The following is a 24,378-nucleotide window of genomic DNA, read 5'->3' as shown; positions in this document are numbered from 1 at the left end:
TTTACAGTTTATGTAGCTACATCGATTTTATCTCCAGTGCAATATTTATTTTGTAACCTACTTGAAGACTATAAAAGTTTTAATGCTATTCCCATCGAGCGCTGCCTTTGTGTGTTTTTTGTATCCTGCTTTCCATTTTTCCAGTGGTTGGTAGCTGCACTGGGAATCAGCCTGCAAGGAGGAGATCAGCTAAAACTAGCTGGATCTGTATGTGCGTTATAATTAATCAAAATTAGTCGATTAATCGATTAAAAAAAAATCGATTAATCAAGCACAACAATTTTAATCAGTAACAGCCCTACTTTTTAGGGTTCTGGAACCTGTTAGAGATCAAACCCTGCCTAAAGCTTGCCATACAATTTCCATGTACGATTTTCCTTTAAATTTACTAAAACCATATAATATGAGGTCAACCCTAAACACTTCCAATTTGTATGCAATCGGGCAGGCCCTTGCACTACATAGTTAAAGGTAACTCTAAAGGAAATTGAATTAAAACAATTGTATAATGTAGGGCCAGCTTTAGTCTGCCAAAAATGAAGAAAAAGTTATTTTGGGTTGACTTGTTAGTAAACCTAGGACCCATTCACAATATCTGGTCTCCCAGAGTACATAAAACACGGAGATGCAATTATTTTAGTAAATTGAAACAGCTAAATACCTTTTCTCATCAGTGTTATAGCAGTCTTGTGACTTCTATCAGTGCCCAGCCAAGCACTGATTAAAGCTAGTAGGAGGATTTTCTGACTGAGGTATGAGACTGCAAGACCCCTGACCCTCTGACTGGACAGTGCTGATTGGCCCTGTGCTGATCACATGCATCCTCCCAAGAAAAAAAAAACTGTCTAGCAATACACACCAAACCCAGCATGTGTAGCCTGACCTTGTAGTCTCTGTGTTATCAGGTAATTATTAGGAGTCAGTGGAAGGAAGGGAGGATCAGAGAAGACAGAATCAAACAGCCTGTTTTGTTCAATGCAGAGGAAATAACTCCTTATGCTCCATAGTGAGTATACAGTGGGGATTGAAAGTTTGGGCACCACAGGTAAAAATTCGTATTAATGTGCATAACGAAGCCAAGGAAAGATGGAAAAATCTCCAAAAGGCATCAAATTACAGATTAGACATTCTTATAATATGTCAAAAAAAGTTAAATTTTATTTCCATCATTTACACTTTCAAAATTACAGAAAACAAAAAAATGGTGTCTGCAAAAGTTTGGGCACCCTGCAGAGTTAATATCTTGTACTGCCCTCTTTGGCAAGTATCACAGCTTGTAAACGCTTTTTGTAGCCAGCCAAGAGTCTTTCAATTCTTGTTTGAGGTATTTTTTCCCATTCTTCCTTACAAAAGTCTTCCAGTTCTTTGAGATTTCTGGGCTGTCTGTCACGCACTGCTCTTTCAAGGTCTATCCATAGATTTTCAATTATGTTGAGGTCAGGAGATTGTGAAGGCCATGGCAAAACCTTCAGTTTACGCTTCTTGATGTAATCCCCACTGGCTGCAATACAACCCCAAAGCATGATTGATCCACCCCCATGCTTAACAGTTGGACAGAGGTTATTTTCATTAAATTCTGTGCCCTCTCTTCTCCAAACGTACCTTTGCTCATTCCGGACAAAAAGTTATATTTTAACCTCATCGGTCCACAGAACTTGTTTCCAAAATGCATCAGGCTTGTCTGTGTGTTCATTTGCAAAGTTCAAACACTGATTTTTGTGGTGAGGAAGTAGAAGAGGTTTTCTTCTGATGACTCTTCCATGAAGACCATATTTGTACAAGTATCCCTTTATAGTGGAATAGTGTACCACAACTCCAGTGTCTGACAGATCTTTCTGGAGGGATCGTGCAGTCAAACGTGGGTTATGAATTGCTTTTCTCACAATCCTGCGAGCTGTTCTGTCTGATATTTTTCTTGGTCTTCCAGATCTTGCTTTAACTTCCACTGTTCCTGATGACTGCCATTTCTTAATTACATTCCGAGCAGAGGATATTGACATCTGAAAAAATTGTTTTCTGTAATTTTGAAAGTGTAAATGACGGAAATAAAATCTAACTTTTTTTGACATATTATAAGAATGTCTAATCTGTAATTTGATGCCTTTTGGAGATTTTTCCATCTTTCCTTGGCTCCGTTATGCACATTAATACAAATTTGTACCTGGGGTGCCCAAACTTCCGATCCCCACTGTAACAAGCATGCTTTACTGCATATACAGGCTGAAGTTACTGTTAACTGGGTTTGGTAACACTTTAAGGCCTGATCCATTGGAAACCATGTTAAATGGACTGTAGTGCAAATCTGCAAAATGCAAAAATCACTAAAAATGCATAGGTGTGAATCAGGCCTACAGCTGAACTCAAGTCAAATGCCCCGTACACACGTACAGAGGTTTCCCAGCTGACTTTTTACCGCTAGGAAACCCGAGAAAAAAGCCGAGAACCGGATCGGCAGCTTTTTCCCCCTACACACAGACGGTTTTCCTGGCAGGAAAACTGTCATGAGAGCTTTGGCCGGGAAACCCGGCCGCGTGTACGCTCCACCGCAGTGTTTCCCATAATGAAAACATAGCTGCAGGAAGGTGTCTGTTATTTCTGGAGTTAAAGGGGTTGTAAATGCTAGTGCATTGTTGGTTCACGTACCTTTTCCTTCAATTTCCCTTCTAAATGTTTTTTTCTTTGTTTTCTTTGTCTGAAGTTCTCACTTCCTGTTCCTCCTCAGTGAGCTGTTCTGGCTGACTAACCCCCAGCCAGAATGGCTCGGATGATGGGGACAAGCTTACTGAGGAGAAACAGGAAGTGAGAAGTTCAGACAAAGAAAAAAAAAACATTTAGAAGGGAAATCGAAGGAAAAGGTAAGTGAACTAGCTTAAAGGAACATATTTTGAAAAAAAAAACGAACCTTTACAACCCCTTTAACTTCAAAGTATAGCTAATGGCAAAACACCTGTTGGGTTTTTAATGCTGTCTGTGTCTCCGATAGGGTGATTCACCCTTTTTATTAGCATTGTTTGCTATTATTACCAAGAGTAAAAGTGAAAAATTTAAATCCCACATTTTAAGTTGTGCCCAGAACAGGTATAGGTAGAGTAGAAATCTTCTAATGGTGACACTAGTTCAGGAGATCCTTTGAATGGGATGAAAATAATCTGACACCCGCTGCAGATTGCAAATGCAGTGCGGAAAACATATACGGAACACTGGTTTCCTACACAGCATTCTGGTGTGAACTGGTCCTTAACCATTAATACATTTTAGTAAAAAAGCACTGCAATGCACTTACAACAAAATATAATGCTGAAGACACCAGAAAATTTTAAGGTTTTACTTACGGGTAAGGACAAGGTCAGAAGTCATATGAAGCACATCACCAATGTACTGCAGGTAAAGCCTACAAAACAGAATTTAAAATGGTTTAAATATTGTGCAGAGTATTGAATTAATGCGCTGGAAGCTTCTTGTATACAGCAATATGCTTTACTTTCATGGAGGATTGGCAATGCATGTCTTTACAGGATGAGAAACATGAAACAGGAACTAAATAAAAACAAGTACACTGAACTTAGATAGACGATACATCCTGTCATATTATAGAATACACATTATATCACTATAATACTACAGTGCCACCTGCAGGAAGCAGCTATATATCCATCTGTCTTCTTGATTCCTGGAGTAGAGACAGGGGTCTGCTTCTCTTCTTAAGAATCCCTCTTTAGTAAGTGCTTTGTTCACTTTCTCATTCCACATCCTTGCAGATTGCTTAAGACCGTATACGCTCTTCTGAAGTTTACACACAAGGGGCCAGATTCACACAAGAGATACGACGGCGTATCTCCTGATACGCCGTCGTATCTCTAAGATCCGTCCGTCGTAACTATGCTAATAAAGAAAAATTATTCAGCGCTGGAATGTAAATATAAACTAAAAAATGCAAGCCAGCACTAAGGTAAATTCAAATAAAACACCTCACATTGACATCTAATAATAATAGTGCAGCGCAAAACAAACAATTTTAAACTATACATACAGAAAGTTAAAACATATGATATATGATATATAATTAAAAATTATATAATAAAGTCCATATAAAGTGCTCAAGTGCAAAAAGATGATCCAAATCGGAATATAATAGTGCAAAAATCCAAAGGGTGATATCCAGAAGGAACCTCCACCAAATAGCAGGAATGGCCTCTCACCTTACAACTTCGACCTGCAATAGGTCACAAAGCATAATCAGAGAACCACCTGTTCTCAGAGGACAGCAAGCAATGCAGCAGTAGAACCACGATATCAGTCAGACTCAGGATCAGGACATGGCAATCAGGGCATAAAAAACAAAGGAGAGGAAATCTAGTGCTCTCTGAAGCCAAAATACATTTATTTAAGAATAAAAAACGAATACACTCACTGTATAAGCACTCTCAAACGAGTGCAGCGAAACAGCATAAAACATCCATAAAAGCATGGGTTTCAGTCTAGGTCGGCGATCGCGGTTGACGTCTCATGTGGCCCCTTCCCCTCGTACGACGTTACGTCCCTATGAGCGGGACTTCATCAGCGTGGGGTGAAAAAAGGCAGCATCAAATGCTGCCTTTTTTCACCCCACGCTGATGAAGTCCCGCTCATAGGGACGTAACGTCGTACGAGGGGAAGGGGCCACATGAGACGTCAACCGCGATCGCCGACCTAGACTGAAACCCATGCTTTTATGGATGTTTTACGCTGTTTCGCTGCACTCGTTTGAGAGTGCTTATACAGTGAGTGTATTCGTTTTTTATTCTTAAATAAATGTATTTTGGCTTCAGAGAGCACTAGATTTCCTCTCCTTTGTTTTTTATGCCCTGATTGCCATGTCCTGATCCTGAGTCTGACTGATATCGTGGTTCTACTGCTGCATTGCTTGCTGTCCTCTGAGAACAGGTGGTTCTCTGATTATGCTTTGTGACCTATTGCAGGTCGAAGTTGTAAGGTGAGAGGCCATTCCTGCTATTTGGTGGAGGTTCCTTCTGGATATCACCCTTTGGATTTTTGCACTATTATATTCCGATTTGGATCATCTTTTTGCACTTGAGCACTTTATATGGACTTTATTATATAATTTTTAATTATATATCATATATCATATGTTTTAACTTTCTGTATGTATAGTTTAAAATTGTTTGTTTTGCGCTGCACTATTATTATTAGACGTCGTAACTATGCGCCTGATTCATAGAATCAGGTTACGCATAGTTCTCACTAAGATCCGACAGGTGTAATTGACTTACACCGTCGGATCTTAGGCTGCAATTCTAGGCCAGCCGCTAGGTGGCGATTCCATTGCGGTCGGCGTAGAATATGCAAATGACTAGTTACGCCGATTCACGAACGCACACTTTGCCCGTTGCTGTAAATTTACGTTGTTTCCGTAGAGATACGCGGCGTAAAACTAAAGCTGCCCTCTAGGTGGTCTAGCCAATGTTAAGTATGGCCGTCGTTCCCGCGTCGAAATTTTAAATTTCACGTCGTTTGCGTAAGTCGTCCGTGAATGGCGCTGGACGCCATTTACCTTAACGTTGAAACCAATGACGTCCTTGCAACGTGATTTAGCGCAATGCACGTCGGGTAATTTTAGGGACGGAGCATGCGCAGTACGTTCGGTGCGGGAACGCGCCTAATTTAAATGGTCCCCACCCCATTTGAATTAGGCGGGCTTGCGCCGGGCGGATTTACGATACGCCGCTGCAAGTTTACAGGCAAGTGCTTTGTGAATCAAGCACTTACGCTGTAAACTTGCGGCGGTGTAACGTAAATGGGATACGTTACACTGCCGCAGCGTAGCCCGATTCTATGTGAATCTGGCCCAAGGTTGTCTCCTTGTTTAAACCCTGGTGGTTGCTCCATATAGAGGTCTTCCTTAAAGTGGAGGTTCACCGGTAAATTGCTATTTTTACCCTTAGATGGATGCTCATTTAGTCTAGGGGAATCGGCTAGTTGTTTTAAAATCCGAGCAGTACTTACCGTTGTAGAGGGCGATCTTCTCCGCCACTTCCGGGTATGGGTCTTCGGGACTGGGTGTTCCTTCTTGATTGACAGTCTTCCGACAGGCTTCCGAAAGGCTTCCGACGGTCGCATCCATCGCGTCACGATTTTCCGAAAGTAGCCGATTGTCGGTGCGCAGGCGCAGTATAGAGCCGCACCGACGTTCGGCTTCTTTCGGCTACTCGTGACGCGATGGATGCGACCTTCGGAAGCCTTTTGGAAGCCTGTCAATCAAGAAGGAACGCCCAGTCCCGAAGACCCATACCCGGAAGTGGCGGAGAAGATCGCCCTCTACAACGGTAAGTACTGCTCGGATTTTAAAACAACTAGCCAATTCCCCTAGACTAAATGAGCATCCATCTAAGGTTAAAAAAACATTTATGGGTGAACTCCCGCTTTAATGTCTCCATATATAGGAAAGCATTTTTTTTTTAACAGAAACATTTATATTAAACACATCAGCATAACAAAATGCATTCCAACAGGCATAGATCAATTGCATGACAAAATTATCATCAGTAAAATTGACTTTGGCTTTTCTCCAACCCGCTGTTACCATACCAGTCAGTAGACAGTAAAAATTAGGAACAATGGTCTGGCAATTACTTGACTGAGTTCCCTAAGTACCCTTGGGTGCAAGGCACCCGGTCCCGGTGATTTATTAATGTTACATTTCCCAAGTCTAATTCTAATTCTGTCCTCTGTTAGCCATGAGGGTGCTACTTGTGATGTGTCATGAGGATAAACACTGCAGTTTTGGTTACTGAACCCCCCCCCCCCCCCCCCCCCCCGCCCGATTCCCTCATGAAGACTGAGGAGAAGAATAAATTCAATACTTTTACCATCTCCCCATCCATTGTAACCAGATTTCCTCCCTCATTCTTTATGGGGCCAATATGGCCTTTTTTACTGTTTACATACTTAAAGAATTTCTTGCTCTCCTCTGCTATGTGTCTTTCATGTTCTATCTCTATATAATAATAATTATAATTTTATACATTGGAGTTAAGCCATCCAGGACTTTTGTTCGCTCTTTTAAATGTATTACCCAATGGGATGCACTGGCTAATGCCCTTATTTAATATGCTCTTAAAGCGAACCCATCCCTCCTCCGTGTTCCTTGCTCCTAAAATTGTATCCCAAATTATGCCTTCTAGCAAGGTTCGTAGTTTAGGGAAGTTGGCTCTTTTGAAATTCAGTGTCTTTGTATTTCCCTTAAGTTTTCTATTTGTGTGATTTATACTGAAGCCAATTGACCTGTGATCGCTGTTTCCTAAACTTTCTCCCTCCCCCTCCCTCCCTTCCAAACCCTTCCCCCTCTTTCCCTTCCCCAATTTCTCCTCCCCCTTCCTCCCCTCTTCTCCTTTCCCCCCTCTCTTGTCCCACTCCCATTTCCCACCCCACCCTTTCCTTTCCTTCCCTCCCTTCCCCTTGCTTCCCTCCCCCCTTCCCCCTTCTCCTTCCCCGCTCCACTTCCCCCCTCCCCCCTTTATTCTTTCCCTTTTCCGCCCTCCACCCCTTTTTCCCCCCTCCCCCCTTTCCCCCTCACCTGTCCCCCCTTTCTTCCTCTTCCTAATCCATTCCATACCTTCACGTGGTGGCCCTTAAAAACTGTATCCATGTTTTTTAGCCTAACCAAATTCTTTTATGTTATCAGAAAGTATCACAAAATTCCCCCTTGTTCGCCGCGGGGGGTATTTATCTGAGCCTTCGCTCGGTCCATGAGCCTTACTTGGTGAGCAGATAGACAATTGATTGCATTCATGATGTTAAAATGTTGTATTGCTATATTTATTATGTTTACATTCTTGCTAGTTTATGTACATTGTATTGTATATCATACAGACACCCTCCCCCCCCCTATCCCCCTCACCTGTCCCCCCTCCCTTTCTCTTCCTAATCCATTCCATACCTTCACGTGGTGGCCCTTAATAACTTTATCCATATTTTTTAGCCTAACCAAATTTATTTATTTTATCAGAGAGTATCACAAAATTCCCCCTCGTTCGCCGTGGGGGGTATTTATTTGATACATGAGCCTTACTTGGTGAGCAGATAGACATGTATTTTTGTCAATTGATTGCATTCATGATGTTAAAATGTTGTATTTCTATATTTATTATGTTTACATTCTTGCTAGTTTATGTACATTGTATTGTATATCATACAGTCCCTCCTGAAGAAACGGTACTAACCGCGAAACCGGTTGAGGTTTTGACCTTCTCCACTGCAACAGACACGTGATGGTCCTCCTTTATCAACAATGCTGTTTTTTATTGTGGGGTATGGCTCAAATGTTTTTAACATTGTATAGTTTTTATGTTTAATAAATATTTTCTATTTTATTTTTCTTGTTGTGTTATCCGTGCCTAGTTAAAGTCCAAACCAACATTCCTATGCTTGGTGACCATTTATGGGTTAGACAGCACTAGCAGCCCTCACCCTTTGTTCATCCGGTTCAACTCTTTTAGGTAGATTCAGTAAGAGTTATGCCGTATACACACCATCACTTTATGTGATGAAAAAAAACGACATTTTCTGTGAAGTAAAAAAACGACGTTTTTGAAACTTCAATTTTCAAAGACGAAGTTGCCTACACACCATCGTTTTTTCACAATGCTCTAGCAAAGCGAGGTTACGTTTACCACTTTTTTCCATTGAAGCTCGCTTCATAACTAGCTTCTGGGCATGCGCGGGTGTAAAAACGTTGTTTCAGCCTAGGTTCACACTGCTGCGAATTCAAAATCGCGGTAAAATGCCGCGATTTTGCTGCGATTTCGGCCGCAATTTAATGTAAATCGCGGCCCGAAATCGCAAAAAGTAGTACAGGAACTACTTTTTGAAATCGCAGATGCGGCGTCGCACTGATTAGGACAGTGCCATTGCCGACAATTGCCGCCGATTTGAGATGCGATTTGACATGTCAAATCGCATCTCAAATCGTTCCAAATCGTACCCAGTGTGAACCAGGGCTCAAAACGTAGTTTTTTGCTACACACGGTCAATTTCTGTGAAGTAAAAAACGACGTTTTGAAAAACGACACATAAAATTGAAGCATGCTTCAATTTTTTTTGTCGTTTTTCATAAGACATAAAACAACGTTTTCCCCCACACACGGTCATTTAAAGTGACGTTTTTAAAAACGTAGTTTTTTTTCATCACATAAAGTGATGGTGTGTACGCGGCATTAGGCCGACTTATCAGTAGATAAGCCGACCTAACTCAGAATCTACGCCGACTTATGTTTCAAGCGTATGCTCAAACAGAGATACGCTTAAACATATCTAATATAAGACGGCTTGCGCCGCCCTATCTTAGGTTGCAATTTTTCGGATGGCCGCTAGGTGGCGCTTCCATTGCGGTCGGCGTAGAATATGTAAATGAGTTGATACGCCGATTCACGAACGTACGCCTGGCCGCCGCAGTAGTTTTACGCCGTTTCCGTAAGGCATTAGCAGGCCTAAAGTTATTCCATCTATTAGGTGGAATAACAATGTTAAAGTATGGCCGCCGTTCCCGAATTTGGCGCCCTTACGCCCGCCCGCTTTAGGCTACGCCGCCGTATATTAGCAGGCAAGTACATTGAGAATTATGTACTTGCCTAGCTAACTTACGGCGGCATAGCCTAAACAGGCTAAGTTTAAGCCTTTCTCTGTGAATCTACCTATTTATCATTTATCATGGATGATGGCACTTGTTTACTTTAAGTTTAATCAGTTTTAACTGAGGCTATACTCAAAAATGTTGTTATTAGGCCCAATAGACCAAATATTTTTCCCCAATCTTCAGTAATTACAAACTCCTCTCTTACAAATTCTATTTACACCTTGTCACAACATTCTAAGCTGGGTTAGGATCAAACAAAAATGTATGTGTAAATCTTTGTAAAAAATAAGGTGACCCTAGCAGAGGGGGGGGGGGGGGGGGGCGGGTTTCCTTGGGCATAAAAATTTGCATGCCTACAGGCTCTAGTGATGGAAATCCAGCCCGAGGCTTTATTATTCATTATTTTCACATGGCCCATCTTGTGTTTTTATCGACTTCCTTCAGTTTTTTTAGTGTTACCCTTTTTATTCTGGTCAGTGTTTGCCATCATTATGACTTTTTCAGTCTGCGTATAGAAAAGACCCTATATGTATATTAGTCAATAAACTAAATACTGCCCAGACACGCTCTAGCTAATATGTCAGCTTTTTACATTGGTTTGTAAGTCCTGCTCATAAAGCTTAGTAATTACTGTTATTCTGAGTAAATGGTGACCTCTTCCTTCCTGCTCAGACTGAAATGGTCATTTACTTCCTCAATGGTTTTGGGCTGACAAACTGTCTGTAAAAGGGAATGTATAGGACTGTATATTTGGACCAAACATATTTTTCATGTATTACTTTATCTTAAAATATTTTTATGTGACGTTTACACTTTGAAATATTTGCTCTTTCCTAGTTTTGTTTTTGTATTCATACAGTATCTCACAAAAGTGAGTATAACCCTCAAATTTTTGTAAATATTTTATTCTATCTTTTCATGTGACAACACTGAAGAAATTACACTTTGCTACAATGTAAAGTAGTGAGTGTACATCTTGTATAACAGTGTATATTTGCTGTCCCCTCAAAATAACTCAACACACAGCCATTAATGTCTAAACCACTGGCAACAAAGGTGAGTACACCCCTAAGTGAAAATGTCCAAATTGGCCCCAATTTTTCCTCACCGGTTTCATGTGACTTGTTAATGTCACAAGGTCTCAGGTGTGAAAGGGGAGCAGGTGTGTTAAATTTGGTGTTATCACTCTCACACTCTCATACTGGTCACCGGAAGTTCAACATGGCACTTCATGGCAAAAAACTCTGAGGATCTGAAAAAAATCATTGTTGCTCTACATAAAGATGGCCTAGGCTATAAGAAGATTGACAAGACCGTGAAACTGAGCTGCAGCACAGTGGCCAAGACCATACAGCGGTTTAACAGGACAGGTTCCACTCAAAACAGGCCTCACCATTGTCGACCAAAGAAGTTGAGTGCACATGCTCAGCTTCATATCCAGAGGTTGTCTTTGGGAAATAGACGTATGAGTGCTGCCAGCATTGCTGCAGAGGTTGAATGGGTGGGGGGGACAGCCTGTCAGTGCTCAGACCATAAGCCGCACACTGCATCAAATTGGTCTGCATGGTTGCCTCTTCCAAAGATGATGCACAAGAAAGCTCACAAACAGTTTGCTGAAGACAAGCAGATTACTAGAACCATGTCCTGTTGTCTGATGAGACCAAAATAAACTTATTTGGTTCAGATGGTGTCAAGCGTGTGTGGTGGCAACCAGGTAAGGAGTACAAAGATAAGTGTGTCTTGCCTACAGTCAAGGATGGTGGTGGGAGTGTCATGGTCTGAGGCTGCATGAGTGCTGCCAGCACTGTGGAGCTACATGAATGCCAACATGTACTGTGACATACTGAAGCAGTGTATGATCCCATAATTTCGGAGACTGGTCTGCAGGGCTGTATTCCAACATGATAACAACCCAAAACACACCTCCAAAATTACCACTACCTTGCTAAAGGAGCTAAGGGGAAAGGTGAGGGACTGGCCAAGCATGTCTCCAGACCTAAACCCTGTTGAGCATTGGTGGGGCATCCTCAAATAGAAGGTGGAGGAGTGCAAGGTCTCGAACATCCACCAGCTCTGTGATGTCATCATGGAGGAGTGGAAGAGGGTTAAGGCAGTGATGGAAAATAATGGTAGCCACACAAAATATTGACACTTTAGGCCTATTTGGACATTTTTACTTAGGGATGTACTTACTTTTGTTGCCAGCGGTTTCGACATTAATGGCTGTGTGTTGAGTTATTTTGAGGGGACAGCTAATATACACTGTTATACAAGCTGTACACTCACTACTTTACATTGTAGCAAAGTGTAACTTCTTACTTTTGTGAGCTACTGTATATAAGTTTGAAGACTTACCTACAGAAGGAGCTCTATGTATAATTCCGTGTGTATTTAGCCTCCCTGCCTAACAGCTGTTGTGGTAAGGTGTCAACCACACATCAAGTGCAGCGTGAGAAAAAACAGCAAAGTACAAAATTCGGGTAGCATTGCAAAGTCAGAAACGGAACCTGATTATTTATTAACCAAATATAGCTGCCTCCATATGCATATACTGTATGATTACAAAGTATATTTTAAAAGCTTTTTTTTTTTTAGCATTAAAAAGACAGTGCTAACCAGGTCCTTTTTTTATTATTTTATACTTGGAGAATGACAAGAAGTTAGAACTTCCATTGTTTTTGTATAGTTTTGTTTGTATTCCTGGGTCCCTTTGCTTCCTGAGAGAAAATCTCTCCAAATGAAAAACGCACACATTTTTTTTATTGCAGAATTTACTTAAAAGTAGTAATAAACCCTCATCTTAAATATGTTGTAAAGGTACATGTTTTTTCACCTTAATGCATGATTAACCACTTCAATGTTGCACTATAGTCGAAAGACAGCTACAGCGGGGCTCTCTTGTTGTGGGAGGGAATCCATGGCCTCATCAGTGCAGCCTCACCAGTGCCCATCAGTTCAGCCTCACCAGTGCCTATAAGTACAACCCAGGCATGTACTGGCCATCGGGACTACTGGGAGTTTTCCGGTGGGCCGATGGCTCAGTGGGTCGGTTTCAGTGACAGCGGAGGTAGAACGGGAGGGGGCTTCCAAACCAGCTGTTTAGAAAAAAAACTTCTCCAGGCCCCCTGTGTTCAGTGGAGGCCAGGGGACAGAAAGTGGACTATTTCATCACGTTCGGCTTTGGTCAGATTAATGCGCCAGCCTGTGCTTTATCAGTACACTGGAGCTGGCCGGGAGCTCTGAAAGCTCAGAAAGTAATGAAATCGTCTGCTTTCTGTCCTCCAGCCCCAACTGAGTTTTTTTTCTAAACAGCTACACAGCGGGAGTCGAGAGATTAGCTGATTGGTAGACAGGATTTGGGAGTACCTGTAGGTACAATAAATATATCCTAAATTTTCATGGCTTACGCGTTTACATTTACGCATACGCGCTGAAGGTCCGTCGGCCCATGCCGAAACTTGTCGGAATAGAGGACTCCTGCACGCATTTGCTGGAGTGACGTCATCGCGGCTCTGTCCACTTATAGCACCGGAGCCTGCGAACCCAGAAGAAATGCAGAGGGAACATGTCAGTCCCTTCGGTGGTGACCGGGCGAGCAGTGGGAGCTTTGTTCTAAGGTAAGTATGCATCGCTCACTTTTGTTGCCAGCTGTTTAGACATTAATGGCTGTGTGTTGAGGTATTTTGAGGGGACAGCAAATTTACACTGTTATACAAGCTGTACACTCACTACTTTACTTTGTAGCAAAGTGTCATTTCTTCAGTGTTGTCACATGAAAAGATATAATAAAAGATTTACAAAAATGTGAGGGGTGTACTCACTTTTGTGAGATACTGTATATATTTTTTTCAGACACCCTAGCCTAGAGAATAAAATGGCGGTCATTGCAATACTTTATATCACGCTATATTTGTACAGGGGTCTTAAAATCATAATTTTTTGGGGAAAAAATACACTTTTTACCTTCCTGAACCTGGTCTTTCCAGCGATGGGAACGAGCACACCAGCTCCAGCCGGTGCCTCAGATCCTGATTGGTTAGATTGATAGCAGCGCAGCCATTAACTCTTACTGCTGTAAATCAAATTCAATGACACGGGAGCCGGGGGTGGGGCCAAGTCCTACTGTCTGTGTCAATAGACGCAGCAGCAGGACACAGGAGCGCACCCGCACAAGTGCCCCAAAGGAGAGCGACTCTCCAATGAGGCACTCAAGAAGAGGAGGAGTGTCGCTGAGGGACCCCAGAAGAGGAGGGTCGGGGCAAAACCAACTGCATAGAGGAGGTAAGTATGACATGTTTGTTTAAAAAAAAAAAAAAAAAGAAAAGAACAAACATTTAGTTATCCTTTAATTATCCTTTAAAAGCAAAATAAAAAAAATATATAATTTTTTTTAAAAAAATTTTTAATTGTCCCGTTTGACGTCGCTCCTGTCCTCCAAGGGCATAGAGTCAAGAGTCAAGTGGGGGCTATTCTTCCCTTACTCGACTTCCTGCCCATAAGGGTAAAGCATCGGATCGTCCCCACTACCGACGGATCCGATAAGCAGAGGAGATGACCGGGGACGTGGTGGGCACCTCTACCGCCACCAATAAAAGTGATCTTGCGGCGAATCCACCGCAGAGACCTCCTTTAACTTAAAGCGGACTGCCCGCTGTTGAAAATACTGGAGTTATGGTAGCGATCTTCTGCCATAACAACAGTATTTACCATCAAAGTAGCAACGTATATCCACTGTAAGTGGTTAAAGGAGCAGGATCCTTTTTTTTTTAGCTAACAAATGCTTTAAATGTTGCAATCACTGACATGCTTTAAAAGACTACCAAGTAAACAGCAAATCCCTTCTCAAGTCCTTGTGCCACCACCAAAACAAACACATCTGGAGTTTTGGAGTGGGCATATTTATGGTGGGTGATCATCTAAAAGCCTTTTGCAGGAAATAGCATTGGCCCAGATTCAAGTAGAATTGCGCGATATTTGCGGGGGAGCAGGGCAACGATTTTGCCCTGCGCCCCCGCAAATATTTTGCGCTGCCCTCGATTCACGGAGCAGTAGCTCCGTGAATTGCGAGGGCGCGCCGGCAAATTTGCCCGGCGTAAGCACGCGCAAGTTAAATGATCCTGCCGGGGGCGGGAATCATTTAAATTAGGCGCGCTCCCGCGCCGAGCGTACAGCGCGTGCTCCGTCGGGAAACTTTCCCGACGTGCATTGCGGCAAATGACGTCGCAAGGACGTCATCTGCTTCTAAGTGAACGTGAATGGCGTCCAGCGCCATTCACGTTTCACTTACGCAAACGCTGTGAAATTCAAATTTCACGGCGCGGGAAGGCCGGCTATACTTTAGCATTGGCTGCCCCTACTATTAGAAGGGGCAGCCTTGCGCTAAAAGTAGCCGTACGGAAACTCCGTACCTGGCTTGCGCGGGGCCCGCGCAAGCTTGTGAATCAGTGGTAGTATGCAATTTGCATACTACACGCTGATACACAATGGGAGCGCCCCCTAGCGGCCCCCGCAAGAATGCAGCCTAAAATCTGCGAGGCATAAGAGCCTTATGCCGCGCAGATTTTAGCCTGCAGTCGGTGTAACGAGGGTCCTGAATCAGGAGCACTCGTTACACCGGAGCAAGTAAGCACTTGCGCTGCGTAACCTATGGTTGCGCGCAGTGGCGGCTGGTGCTCAAATTGTTTGGGGGGGCGCAAACGAAAAAAATAAAACAATTGCAGCCTCACTGGGCCCATCAATTATCACCACTGTGCCATGCCATCAAAACGCAACCACTGTGCCATGCCATCAAACACAGCCACTATGCCATCAATTGTCACCACTTTGCCATGCCATCAATTGTCACCACTTTGCCATGCCATCAATTGTCACCACTTTGCCATGCCATCAATTGTCACCACTGTGCCATCAATTGTCACCACTGTGCCATGCCATCAATTGTCACCACTTTGCCATGCCATCAATTGTCACCACTTTGCCATGCCATCAATTGTCACCACTGTGCCATCAATTGTCACCACTGTGCCATGCCATCAATTGTCACCACTGTGCCATGCCATCAATTGTTACCACTGCGCCATCAATTGTCACCACTGTGCCATGCCATCAATTGTTACCACTGTGCCATGCCATCAATTGTCACCACTGTGCCACCAATTGTCACCACTGTGCCCATCAATTGTCACCACTGTGCCATGCCATCAATTGTTACCACTGTGCCATGCCATCAATTGTTACCACTGTGCCATCAATTGTCACCACTGTGCCATGCCATCAATTGTTACCACTGTGCCATGCCATCAATTCTTACCACTGTGCCATGCCATCAATTGTTACCACTGTGCCATCAATTGTCACCACTGTGCCATGCCATCAATTGTTACCACTGTGCCATCAATTGTCACCACTGTGCCACCAATTGTCACCACTGTGCCACCAATTGTCACCACTGTGCCCATCAATTGTCACCACTGTGCCCATCAATTGTCACCACTGTGCCATGCCATCAATTGTTACCACTGTGCCATCAATTGTCACCACTGTGCCATGCCATCAATTGTTACCACTGTGCCATGCCATCAATTGTCACCACTGTGCCATGCCATCAATTGTTACCACTGTGCCATCAATTGTCACCACTGTGCCATGCCATCAATTGTTACCACTGTGCCATGCCATCAATTGTTACCACTGTGCCATGCCATCAATTGTTACCACTGTTCCATGCCATCAATTGTTACCACTGTGCCATCAATTGTCACCACTGTGCCATGCCATCAATTGTTACCACTGTGCCATCAATTGTCACCACTGTGCCACCAATTGTCACCACTGTGCCCATCAATTGTCACCACTGTGCCATGCCATCAATTGTTACCACTGTGCCATGCCATCAATTGTTACCACTGTGCCATCAATTGTCACCACTGTGCCATGCCATCAATTGTTACCACTGTGCCATGCCATCAATTGTTACCACTGTGCCATGCCATCAATTGTTACCACTGTGCCATCAATTGTCACCACTGTGCCATGCCATCAATTGTTACCACTGTGCCATCAATTGTCACCACTGTGCCACCAATTGTCACCACTGTGCCACCAATTGTCACCACTGTGCCCATCAATTGTCACCACTGTGCCATGCCATCAATTGTTACCACTGTGCCATCAATTGTCACCACTGTGCCATGCCATCAATTGTTACCACTGTGCCATCAATTGTCACCACTGTGCCATGCCATCAATTGTTACCACTGTGCCATCAATTGTCACCACTGTGCCATGCCATCAATTGTTACCACTGTGCCATCAATTGTCACCACTGTGCCATGCCATCAATTGTTACCACTGTGCCATGCCATCAATTGTTACCACGGTGCCATGCCATCAATTGTTACCACTGTGCCATCAATTGTCACCACTGTGCTATGCCATCAATTGTTACCACTGTGCCATGCCATCAATTGTTACCACTGTGCCATGCCATCAATTGTTACCACTGTGCCATCAATTGTCACCACTGTGCCATGCCATCAATTGTTACCACTGTGCCACCAATTGTCACCACTGTGCCACCAATTGTCACCACTGTGCCCATCAATTGTCACCACTGTGCCATGCCATCAATTGTTACCACTGTGCCATCAATTGTCACCACTGTGCCATGCCATCAATTGTTACCACTGTGCCATCAATTGTTACCACTGTGCCATGCCACCAATTGTCACCACTGTGCCCATCAATTGTCACCACTGTGCCCATCAATTGTCACCACTGTGCCCATCAATTGTCACCACTGTGCCCATCAATTGTCACTGTCCAGACATCCATCCACCTCGGAGCTTTATATTATAACCTGCTGGGACTTGTAGTTCTCCATCATCTCCTGGGGCTCAGGTGCATGCAATCCACCATATTTGTTCAGTTTTTCTCACTGCTGGGACTTGTAGTCCCATAGATGGTGGATTGCATGCACCTGAGCCCCAGGAGATGATGGAGAACTACAAGTCCCAGCAGTCTAAATACAATAACAGGCTCCAAGGTGGATGGGTGGGGATCAGGCAGTGCACCGCTGTCCGCTGATGACCTAATGGGGCGATCAATCAAATCCATCTTGAACTGAATTCTGTGGCTTGGCTGGCTTACCTTAGCAGCGCCAGCTCCGCTCGGGCAGTGTGAACTTCAGAGAAAGTGGGGGGGAGGAGAGGAGACTTACACAATGACAGGACTCGGAGTGAACTAGGGGGGGAAGGGGGGAGGGGGCCCCTCCCCTCCCCCCCTAGTTCACTCCGAGTCCTGTCAGTGTAGTTCAGTGACAAGCAGAAACAGAAGCAGTAGCCCCCCCCCCCCCCAGTTCACTCCGAGCTCTGTCATCTAAGTTCAGTGACAACTGACAAGCAGCAGCAGCAGCCCCCCTCCCCTCCCCCCCCCCAGTTCACTCCGAGTCCTGCCACCCAGACCCACTCCGCTCCGGATCAGCAGTGTGCACTCGCAACAGCTCCAGGTCGTCCCCCCCCCACCTCAATGTGCCGATCAGACGCCTGATCGGTACATTGAGGTGGGGGGGGGGGGGGGGGCCCGAAGCTGTTGCGAGTGCACACTGCTGATCTGGAGCGGAGTGTGGCGGCGGGACTGAACTCCGGGTGGGGGGGGGGAGAGGGGGGGCCGCCGCTGCAGCTTGTCACTGGCAGTACTAGCGCCGACTCCGCAGAGAGAAGTATTCAGCTCTCTCGGGGGCTCGGTGGTGGTGGCGGGGCTGGCAGGCAATGGATGCGGGGGTGCTGCTGGTGCTGGCGTGGGGGAAGGAGCCTGTCTGTTCCTTACCTTCAATGGTTGGCGCCGCTCCTCTATGATGCCCCCACACGCGCTCCAGATATCACCAGAATATATTAATGGCACTGCCCACTGACCTCTCCTCCGGTCCCCGCCGAGCCAATCCCATGACAAACCCATGCATTCTAGCAAATCAAATGACAGTGGGAGTGTGTGCGGGCGCACAGCTTGCGCCCTGCACACGCCCTAAACACGGGCAAATCAGCTTCCAAGCCTGCGATCAGCTGATTGCAGGCTGGGAAGCTTCCTATAGACCGCCGCATGTCCGGCGCCTGGTCACTCTTAAAGTGACATATTTAAAAAAAAAAAAAAAAAATGTTTTCATTTTTTTTTTTTACAGCTTGGGGGGGCGGCGCCCGAGCGCCCCCTATGGACGGGCCGCCACTGGTTGCACGGGCGCAAGTGCTTCTTGAATCTGGGCCATTGTTAGTACTTTACGTCTTGCTTTTTTTCCTCCATTAAACAAGTGTAATTTCCTAAAACATTGTAAATGAGAGTTTAGAGCTGTCTGCTGAGTGTCATTTTAATGCAGCACATAAAAACACATTTAGCGTGAGATGATAATTCCCCACTCCTGCCAAATCTAAACAACAAGCTAAGAACCCAATATAGGACAGTAACATGAAGGTTGGTGGGACATTTGTGGGCGCTAGGGCTGGAGACTTTTTTAGGAGCGTACTGATGATAATAAGTGCAATGGGATGCTCCTGGGTGTTACAGACTAGAGCTGCAGATGCAGTACAGACTTCATACCTCCCAACTTTTAGAGATGGGAATGAGGGACACCTATCAGCAAAAGTATGCAGGAATAGGACACACCCATTGCCACGCCCCCTTAAAGGAGAAGTGTACAAAAAAACAAGATTGGTTAAACCCACAAGTGCTTTTTTTTTATCACTACTATTCCTTTATTTTAAATTTACATACAGTGGTTGGAGGGAAGCTTCAGAATGGCAAAGATGTTTTTATTACAAATTAAGTAAGTAGATTGCAGTTCCTCTTTAACTGTAGGCAGCTGAAGCTGCTGCCTGTTCACTTCCTGGATTTACACAGAGGCACACCCCCATCCCTGCAGCTCTCATTGGCCCTCTTATGACTCGTTCCCGCCTCCGTTCCTGGCAAACTCTCACGAGAGCTGGTGGTGTAATGGTGTGGGGGATATTTTCTCGGGACACTTTGGACCCCTTAGTACCGATTGAGCATCATTTAAATGACACAGTCTACCTGAGTATTGTTGCTGACCATGTCCATCCCTTTATCCCATGTTGAGGGCATGTGGCCTGGTACGGTTCAGGAGAGGGGGGGCCGCACTCTGTCCCCCTCTCTTTTCTGCGGCTGGCCAGGATAACGTGCTCGGATAAGGGGTCTGGTGTGAATTTTTGGGGGAACTCAACGCCATTTTTTTTTTAAATTTGGGGTGGAGTTCCCCTTAAAATCCACACCAGACCTGAAGGGTCTGGAATGGATATTTGGAGGGAACCCCACGTCATTTTTTTTTTAAATTGACGGCGGGGTTCCCCTTAATATCAATTCCAGACCTGAAGGGCCTGGTAATGGAATTTGGGGGGACCCCAACGCAATTTTTTTTTTTTTATGAATGAATTCTCTCTGAATTGCCAGAGCCGACAATTCATTATAGCCGCAAGTCCGGTTTTAAAAGACTTTTTTTCCTTTCAGAAATGACACTTTGTGGAGGGACAGTTCTATGTACGGGAAACTTGCGATATTTCACATGCTAACTTTACACCCCCCCCCCTAGGTACGAAATTTAAAGTAATATTTCACTTTTATTGTTTCACTTTTAGCATTATTAAATTCACTGCTCCTGAAAAAATAGACATTTTTAAAACTTTTTTTTGCATTGATACATTTCCCCTGGGACAGGACCCAGGTCCCCAAACACTTTTTAGGACAATAACTTGCATATTAGCCTTTAAAATTAGCACTTTAGATTTCAAATGTTCGAGTCCCATAGACTTTAACAGGGTTCTAAAGTTCACACGAACATTTGGTGTGTTCGCAAGTTCTGGTGCGAACCGAACAGGGGGGTGTTCGGCTCATCCCTAGCTGCAATATACACTGCTCAAAAAAAATTCAAGGCACACTTTGAAAACATATCAGATCTCAACATACAAAAATCTCATGCTGGATATCTATACTGATATGGACTGGGTAATGTGTTAGGACTGAAAGGATGGCACATCATTTGACGTAAATGAAAATTATCCACCTACAGAGGGCTGAATTCAAAGACACCCCAAAAATCTAAGTAAAAAAAATATGCAGCAAGCTAGTCCATTTTGCTGAAATTTCATTGCAACAACTCAAAATGGTCCTCAGTAGTTTGTATGGCCCCCAGGTGCTTGTATGCATGCCTGACAACATCAGGGCATGCTCATAATGAGACGACGGATGGTGTCCTGGGGTATTTCCTCCCAGATCTGGACCAGAGCATCACTGAGCTCCTGAACAGACTGAGGTGCAACCTGGCGGCACCAGATGGACCAAAACATAATGTCCCAGAGGTGTTCTTTTGGATTTAGGTCAGGTGAGCGTGGGGGCCATTCAGTGGTATCAATTTCTTCATCCTTCATAATCTGGCTGCATGCTCTCTCCACATGAGGCCGGGCATTGTCGTGCACCAGGAGGAACCCACTGCACCAGCGTAGGGTCTGACAATGGGTCCAAGGAATTCATCCCGATACCTAATGGCAGTCAGGGTGCCATTGTGTAGCCTGTACAGGTCTGTGCGTCCCTCCATTGGTATGCCTCCCCAGACCATCACTGACCCACCACCAAACCGGTCATGCTGAATGATGTTATGGGCAGCATAAAGTTCTCTGTGGCTTCTCCAGACCCTTTCATGTCTGTCACATATGCTCAGGGTGAACCTGCTCTCATCTGTGAAAAGCATGGGGCACCAGTGGCGGACCTGCCAATTCTGGTGTTCAATGGAAAATGCCAATCGAGCTCCACAGTGTCCGGCAGTGAGCAGAGAGCACACTAGAGGACGTCGGGCCCTCAGGCCACCCCCATGAAGTCTGTTTCTGATTGTTTGGTCAGAGACATTCACACCAGTGGCTTGCTGGAGGTCATTTTGTAGGGCTCTGGCAGTTTTTGATCCTGTTCATCCTTGCACAAAGGAGCAGATACCGATCTTGCTGATGGGTTAAGGACCTTCTACTGCTCTGTCCAGCTCTCCTAGAGTAACTGCCTGTCTCCTGGAATCTCCTCCATGCTCTTGAGACTGCTGGGAGACACGACAAACCTTCTGGGAGTGACACGTATTGATGTGCCATCCTGGAGGAGTTGGACTGCTTGTTCAACCTTTATAGGGTCCAAGTATCGCCTCGTGCTACCAGTAGTGACACTGACCCTAGCCAAATGCAAAAATAGTGAAAAACAGTCAGAGAAGATGAGTAGGGAAAAAAAATGTCAGACACCTCTCCCTGAAAAAACATTCCTGTTCTGGAGTTCGTCTCATTGTTGCCCATCTAGTGCACCTGTTATTAATTTTAATTAACAGCAAAGCAGCTGAAACTGATTAACAACCCCCTCTGTATACACCCCTCCCCCTCTGTATACACCCCTCCCCCTCTGCTACTTAACTGACCAGATCAATATCCCAGAAGTTCTGATTCAAAAGTGTTCCAATTTTTTGGAGCAGTGTAATAAAGCTTGTTTGTTTTTGTGTTTAATACTGCTTTATTTCCCTATAATTAAGATCAGCACATTTTTTCAAAAGGTACTCAACATAATGCCCCATTGATGTTTACTATACTTACTGTATAGCATGCTTGTTATGCTCAATTTAGAACCTAATCCTCTGCATTGTGTAAAAAGGCTGCTTGTACCTATGTTCTCCTAACCTCCCCTTCTTTCATAATTCCCAATCATTCTTCTAATAAAACAGAGCCTTGGGGGCAAGCTGCACATGCTCAGTTTGGTATGTATTGCTAGAGAGGGTTCTTTGGAGGGTGCATGTGATCAGCACAGGGCCAATTAGCACTATCCATATAGAGGACCAGGGATCCTGCGGGCTCAAAGGCCAATCAGGGGAGAATGAAAACTCCTCCTACAAGCTTTAACCAGACACTGATAGAAGACACAAGACTGCTCTAACTGCTGGTGAGAAAATGTATTTAGCAGTTTATATTTACTAAAATAATAGCATTTTCATGTTCTGTGTACTGTGGGAGACCAGATATAGTGAATACAGGGTTTAGTAACACTTTAATGCCGCGTACAGACGGTCGTTTTTTTGTGATGAAAAAAAACAACATTTTAAATCATGAAATAAAACAACGTTTTTGAAACTTCATTTTCAAAAACGACATTGCCTACACACCATCGTTTTTTCAAAATGCTCTAGCAAAGCGCGGTTACATTCAGCACTCTTTTCCATTGAAGCTAGCTTCATAACTTGCTTCTGAGCATGCACGGGTTTAAAAACGTCGTTTTAAACGTCGTTTTGCCCACACACTATCATTTTAATTGACACAAAAAACAACGTTTTGAAAAACGACACAAAAAATTCAAGCATGTTCGAATTTTTTTTTTGTCGTTTTTCAGAAGACAAAAACAAAGTTTTCCCCACACACGGTCATTTTAAATGACGTTTTCAAAAACAAAGTTTTTTTTCATCACAAAAAACGACCGTCTGTACGCGGCATAAGGATCCTCAACAAACAAGGTGTTTATTACTTCATGAAAACAAGTCAACAATTTGGTAAGTGCTTTTAGGTCTTCAATGTCTGTTGTTTTATTTAACTTGCAATAGGTTGTATTATTATAAGGAACTTTCCCCGTCTGGGTAGGCAGGTACCTATATCTGTCCCCCGTCTGGAACATAGTGGGAATCTAATGTTTTTAGTTTTTTTTAAATAAGGATCTTGTACTTCCAGTTTCTGAGCAAAAAAGGAAGGGATTATTTAAGTCATTCAGAGCTGAAACTGAGACCGCAAGTGTTCTGTTTTCATTTTCTGCACTTAACCATTGCTAATCTAGCAAGACAAATTTAAAGAGCTCTTCCACTTTAATTGAAAAGCAAAACCCTGCTTTACTAAATTTTAAGTATTAATGAGGAAGTATTCTGCCCACATACTCTAACCTCACAAAAAACAGTCAGAGCTTCATTATGCTGTTGTATGCATTGGCTTGGTAGCCATGGTGGCCGTTTTTGACCATCTCATAGTCTATAAGGGCACCTGTTGCACACTTGCAGACCTCCGGAGATGTGAATGATCAACTGAATATGTTTAAAATCTATGGCCAAGATTCACAGAGAGCAGGCGCACATTACGCCGCCGTAGAGTAACCAATGTACGCTCCGCCAACGCAGCACAGAGAGGCAAGCAATGCATTCAGCAAGCTATTGCTCCCAACGCTGCGTCAGCGTGGCGTAGGTTTCGAGGGCGCAGTCCGGCATAGGTGGAAGCGGGCGTGACCCATGCAAATGATGGGCCGAGCACCAGACAGATACATATCACGAACTGCGCATGCGCCGTGACGTTGACGCATCCCCCTGCGCCTGCTCACAACCACGTCGGAACAACTGCCTAAACTACGCCGGAACGTACCCTTCACCCAGCCAGGCACACGTCCAACGTAAAATACGCCGGCTTGTGTTCCCTGGTGCAGACATTTGCATGTCTGCTGCTGGGTTGCACCTCCTTTAGGGGGAATAACTTTACGCCGGACGTACAACTTACGCGCACCTCGCGTAGCCTGCGTCGGGCGCACGCAGGTTCGTGAATCGCCGTATTTCCCTCATTTGCATGTTTGAATGGCTAATTAATGGGAGCGGCACCATGCACCCAGCCTAAATGTACGCCCACCCTACGCCGGCGTAAGCAAGATACGTCGGCGGGGTGTAGCTTGGTTTTAGGCGCATATCTGTTTGTGGGACTGGC

The 24,378-nt window shown here is 44.3% G+C and overlaps 1 protein-coding gene across 3 annotated transcripts in view; it reads right to left on the bottom strand.

Moving 5' to 3' along the window:
• FGR (FGR proto-oncogene, Src family tyrosine kinase) overlaps positions 1 to 24,378 on the bottom strand; it is a 205,926-nt gene that overhangs the window by 127,651 nt on the left and 53,897 nt on the right. For all 3 annotated transcript variants that reach the window (XM_040337980.1, XM_040337983.1, XM_040337982.1), the window contains exon 2: positions 3,333 to 3,391. The gene's annotated coding sequence lies outside the window, so the exon portion shown is untranslated. The remainder of the gene's footprint in view (positions 1 to 3,332; positions 3,392 to 24,378) is intronic.

The sequence above is a fragment of the Rana temporaria genome, chromosome 2, assembly GCF_905171775.1.
Source record: "Rana temporaria chromosome 2, aRanTem1.1, whole genome shotgun sequence".
In the NCBI taxonomy this organism is placed as follows: Eukaryota; Metazoa; Chordata; class Amphibia; order Anura; family Ranidae; genus Rana; species Rana temporaria.
This window is presented reverse-complemented; position numbering and strand designations above follow the sequence as displayed.